This window comes from Leptinotarsa decemlineata, unplaced genomic scaffold (genome assembly GCF_025532065.1).
Source record: "Leptinotarsa decemlineata unplaced genomic scaffold, Ldec_3_MD MMD2_tig00003335_RagTag_RagTag, whole genome shotgun sequence".
NCBI classification, from domain to species: domain Eukaryota; kingdom Metazoa; phylum Arthropoda; class Insecta; order Coleoptera; family Chrysomelidae; genus Leptinotarsa; species Leptinotarsa decemlineata.
This window is the reverse complement of record NW_027412587.1, coordinates 55,166-61,165: the sequence shown is the minus strand read 5'-3', so window position 1 is coordinate 61,165 and position 6,000 is coordinate 55,166.

Genomic DNA, 6,000 nt, shown 5'->3' with positions numbered 1-6,000 from the left:
CGGTACATGACAATACAGGTACAATAACAGAGACAGGAGAGGCAGCTCAGGTAATAAGACCAAAACAGGTAGTCGAGCAAACACAGGTAGTGGCAGCAACGCAGGTAAAGGGAAACATCCATCCCTATAAATTGAGACACAGAGTTCGAATTAATCAGTTTAGTTGAAAAAACCAGACATCACCAGAAGATGGCAAATGAGACTTTGCCGAAACGTTGTGAAAATAATCCTTATGGGGAGAAAATACACAGAACACGGAGCGAAACCCGAGAAAACAGCTCATCATACTTTATCCGTGAGAATCTTCGAGTTAACATATACTATAACTATATATATATATATATATATATATATATAGAAAAGTATAGGCCCTAGGACTGTACCTTGGGGTACTCCAAAGTCAAACGGCTTCACGTCACTGAGTACACCATCAACATTTACTGACTGAGTTCTATTATTCAGATAGCTCTTGAAGAGCTGCAAGCACATTCCTCTGACACCAATATCTTCCAGTGACTTCAGAAGGAGACCGTGACTAACAGTGTCGAAAGCATTCGACAAGTCTACAAATATACACAGACAAGACTGCACTCATTGAGGGCTTCTGTTATTTTTGCTGTTTAAGCAATTATTGCGTCTTCAGTAGATGTCTTCTCTCTGAAGCCAAATTGAGGACTTTCTTTCAGTTTGTGTCTGAAAGTTACTTCTTTGCATGATCTATACATCCATGTGTAGAGTTACTTATTTTCAAATTGATTACATCCTTCCTTTCTTTGAAAGATTCCCTCACCTTTTTTTGTATCGAAATGGAGTAGTAGAAAAACTTTCTTTCCCAAATTGATGTTCTGATAAGAATTTATATTTGTTGAGGAAAGAGACTAATCTGTTTTTAATTATTGTTTCAAATATTTTCGTTTCTCGATTGCGTTATTTGGAATAACGCAATCGAGAAACATGGAGAATCAAGAGCTGTTGCGCTTGATATTTCTGAGGCCTTTGAGCGTGTGTGGGCATGAGGGTTTGCTGGCCAAACTTCGATAATATGGCTTGTCGGATCATTTTTGTGTATGGCTCTTCAGTTTACTGAAAAAACGTTCCCGGCAAGTGGGCGTCGATGGATATCTCTCGAATATTTTCACCATTAACGCCGGTGTTCCCCAGGGATCCATGTTATCTGCATCCCTCTCTTTATTGTATATCGACGACTTACTGGAAAAAACCAAGATTGCATTATATTGCTTTGCTGATGACAGCACACTTGTCGCGTCTTTTCATTTGGATTCCAGGAAATCATCTGAGGAGGCACATCTTCAACGGCAGCAGTAGGTTGAATATCTTAATGAGAATCTAGAAGTAATTTTAAATTGGTGTGAAAATAACCAGGTTCAATTCAATGTCACAAAAACCCGAACATTGGTTTTCTCCAAAAAGATAAATGTCTCCGAACCGGATATAATTATGTCGTGACACACAATTCCGTTTTCTGCTTCGATAAGTTTGTTGGGGGTTAAAATAGACACCAATATGTTTTGGCACAATCATGTCGCTGGAATTGCAAAGGCTGCTTCTCAAAAGCTTGGAACACTGTTCCGAACCAGAAGACTATACACACCTTAGCAACTTTTGATACTTTGTAAATCTCAGATCAGACCTTCTTTGGAGTATGGTTGTCATGTATGCAGGTCTGCCCCCAAACATACCCTGAAGTTGCTGGATTCCATCCAGAAAAGAGCCATCCATCTGATTAGAGAAACAGTTTACACACACACACACACACACACACACACACACAACTTTTCTATCTGATCAACCTGATAATTTTGCGTGGGAGCAAGTGGAATATTATTTCTTGATCGTGCCGTTCACACGGCAAAATGCAATTGCATAATACGGAAAACAATATGAATCAAAAAATATCTTATTGCTCGCATAAACTGCGAGGCGGCTTTCCGCTTTGTCGCCAAGTGAACGGGTTTCGAATGCAATACAATTCTGATTGAAGCCGACTGATTTTCATTTCCTGCTATAGTTGAACGGGATTTTTTTTTAAATACGAGTGACGTTTCAAGGCACATATTTGTAATGAACTCGTAAGTTCACACTTGCAGTCGAATATTTAAGAATTCGGAAAATAGAAAATCATTGTAGTAATGTCGTTATGTGAAAAGCAGAAAAAAATATTTTTGTACAACTGTCATTGAAAGTGACAACTTTAATGGTTGTCAAGAGTATAAAAAATGATGTATACAAAGTAGCTTGCTATTTGGACGATTTTTTTCGTCCAAATAGCAATAAACAACAAACAATTATTCAATTTTCAAGGAAGTTTTATTATGAACAATAGATATAGATACAATTATATTCGGTTGGAAATGTATTATATACATTAATTAAATTATTATTATTATTATTATTTATGAACATTAATATGAAAAATACAATTGAAACAACTGCTGCTATCAATACCTTGCGATGTTGAAAAGCCTTGTAATATATATGAACTATCTGAGTTGACAATTTGATGGGCATCAACATTTAATTCTTGGAGTGAAAAGGACGATGCTGTACCGCCGGGTCTAGCTGTTGGGTTTATTCTTTCAGCAATAGCCTTTTTATAAAAAATAGATTGATTAATGTAACCTTCAGCTACTCTTGTAGATTTCCATTCTCCGTGCTTCTTTATATCCGTTATATTTCCTTCTGATTCTGCTAGCAAAGAAGCAGAAGACCATCTGAAACAGTGACCTGTATATTGCTTTGGTTCCGGAAGGTACAGAACAACCTATTTTCGTTTTAGTATTTGGAATTCGAACAATCAATGATTTATCCATTAATTCAATGTCTTCTTTCAAAACTGGCACAGTTATTCACGCCGGTAGGCTCCATATATCCCGAAAATAGTAGCAACTTTTATCATCAAATATTTTTCATCTGGCGCCTCATTTATAAACCTCTGGACTTGTTCAAACGTATGAGTTTTCGATTTTTTGGGCCTGTAACTTTCATTTTTCCGCTTTGAAGAATGCTATCGCCTTGAAATATTTGCTTGTATTAACACCATTTTTAACGAGCGACATAAAAATTTTGTTTGTCATGAAGCAGATGTTCTTGGCCCCATGTATAACCAGAATTATAAAAGTGATGAATGTCAATCAGAAATGAAAAATTTTACGAACTGTAAATATGCCTGTCATGTTTCAAATATCAAAGATTTTTTGTATAATCATTCAGTATTTGATAAACATTGTTTGTCGTATTGAAAAGCGATAGAGATTGGAAACCAAAACCCAGTATATGTAACATTTAATGGGTACAAAAAAGACATTGGTGGAATAGACATTTTATTTGTATACCTAAACATACAGGGTCCCATTAAATGGTTGGAAGAATCATACCAGTTGAATAGCAGAGAGAAAACCTATGGTATGATGTTTAAACACACTTGACGTCCGATATTGAGGAAAACAATTTTTCATTGACGTATATGCTACAATGAAATGACAGTCCATCTATATGAAAGAAACTGTATGTTTTTCTGTAACGCTTAATGATTGTAATTGATGGATTACTGTTGTGAAATTAAGAGTTGTGCACAACAATATCATAATTGGTCCTTTTATCCCGAATCCGATAGTCTTTTCTCCAATATTCCCAAAAAAAAATTGGCGATAAAATATACCCTGAACAATAAACAACACTAGTTTTGGGAGACGACAATATTTGCTAGTGAAAAGATAATAGCGATACAAGAAAAATCTGAAACAGTTCGGATTTTAAACAAATGGTAACTGGGGCAACCGGGATAACAAATACTTCGTCATCTCTAATAGATTACTCAACAACATAAAATAACGATTGGAATCGATGTTCAAACAAATAAAGTTCAGGCACCGTTTTTCGATGGAAATCTAAGTGAAGAAAATATCCCCGAGATTTTGGGAAACTTTCAGGAAACAAGTGAAATTCCTTCAAGAAAAATGTAGAGGTTATTTACTCTGGATATATTAGAACAGCTCTGAATTAAATAACACCACAAAACAATTAATACCAAAAGAGCCTTTGGATGGATCATGAAGTGAGAGATATGTAACAAAATAAAGACAATGCATATGAAAATGTTTTGACTAGCAACTAGCAAAACCACAAAAAATGTAGAAATTAAGTAATAGTCCGATTGAGAAAAACGAAAAGCAGCATTATGAACAAAAACTGACAAATGTAAGGGAAACAAACAATATATTGATCTCACAAACATAAATATTCAGCAATTCAACGACCTGGCAGAAAATGACTTCAGCACTTTTCATTTCGAATCTTCACATTATATTTCAGAGAGTATAGAGTTCATAGAGTGAAAGCATCAAAAGTTCAAAGTGTAATCAAAGCTCTCTAATTTCGACACTTTGAACATTTCTCAGCTAAACAAAGTAATATACAGTTTAAAAAATAATGAGCCTGAAATCTTTAAAAAATCTGTTTTTCCGTTAACCAGCTGTCGCCCCCTACGAACCACATCTTTCAAAAGTCGAAACTTGTGCAAGCTAAGCACTAATGAGGACTTACATTTCAACGTGTGATGCCTAACACGGGTTGGACGATAGGAAGTGAAAATCGATCGTTCGACCTTGCGATTCGAACCATCGGTTCACACAGCGATGAATTGAGCGAGTGAATGAAACCACCCACGTCAACCCAACAGGTTACCGTCTAGTGATGACTCTTCACTTATTGAATTGATAAAACAGTTAGATTGATGGATGTAACCGTTACTACGTGGTAGGAGATCACCATGAAAAATGAGAAAAACAATTTATCATGTTTTTACCACTTGTATTTGTTACTAGGTTAGGTTAGGTCCAAAGTGAGTGGGTATATTTAATCCTCCACTGCAACCCGCAAGGGTTTATTGTGGCTCACACCTATTCACACTCGACCAAATAAACCCAGCTCCTCAACGAAGCCGATTATTTTGTATGGTGAGCGGTTTTTCAGGTCAGATGGTAAAAACCTGATTTGGTCTGGAACGGGGCAGACACTAAGTATATGCTCTGCTGATTCATCGTTAATGAGGTAGTCGGAGGGTCAAGGTGCTAGATTCCCACCTTGATACCCGCGACAACCTTCCCATGTGAGGGTTTTTGCAGGTCAGCTACACCTGACGATGCCTCAGATTCAACCATGCAGAGCTTTTTCGCCTCTGGTTTTGGTGAATCATCACTTGAGCGCAAATGTTTTCTAACCTGCTTATGAGGAGGTTTGTTCCTCCACTTGAGACAGATTCTGCGTACGTCGCTCAAGAATTTGGTGCAAGGCGGTTTTATAAGGTACCCCACTCTTGAGGAGACGACTCAGTCGTTTCCTGAATGCATCACCAAACATTTTTTCAGGTTAAGTTGTCGGATCAGGATTTGGGGAGCTCTCGCTCCTGAACTAAATTTATAGGAAGGTCAGTTGGAGTCGTAAACTTGACATCCATCTCCTCCGTAGACTCTCTCCTGAAATAAATTTACAGGGAGGTCAGTTGGAGTCGTGAACTCGACATCAATCTCCTGTGTAGACTTGCTCCTGATCTAAATTTACAGGGACGTCAGTTGGAGTCATGAGCTCGACATCTATCTCCCCATAGACTCAGCCTCAGAAATAATGTTTAAGTTCACTCTGTCCATCAAAGTCCCACGAATAGCTAGGAAAAGAAGGTCAATCACGGCAGAGCCCTGCAGCCTCGTATCACCGTGACAAGGCGATGCTACGACGAGAGGGCGCTTGGTATTCAGAAGGTTCCGTAAACACAGCTGACAGGCTCACTGCCATTCATCCTCTCGGCACAGATACACACACCTTGGGATTAAGTCATCGTTGGGATGCCATTCAGTTAGGGAATTACAGAACCACAAATGATTCTGTCATTCCCGTATCCAGGGGGGCTACGTGGAAGCAGGCATCTGATGGCCGGTTTGCTCAATCCCCACATCCCAAGCCAATGTACCCGCCAAAAACAGC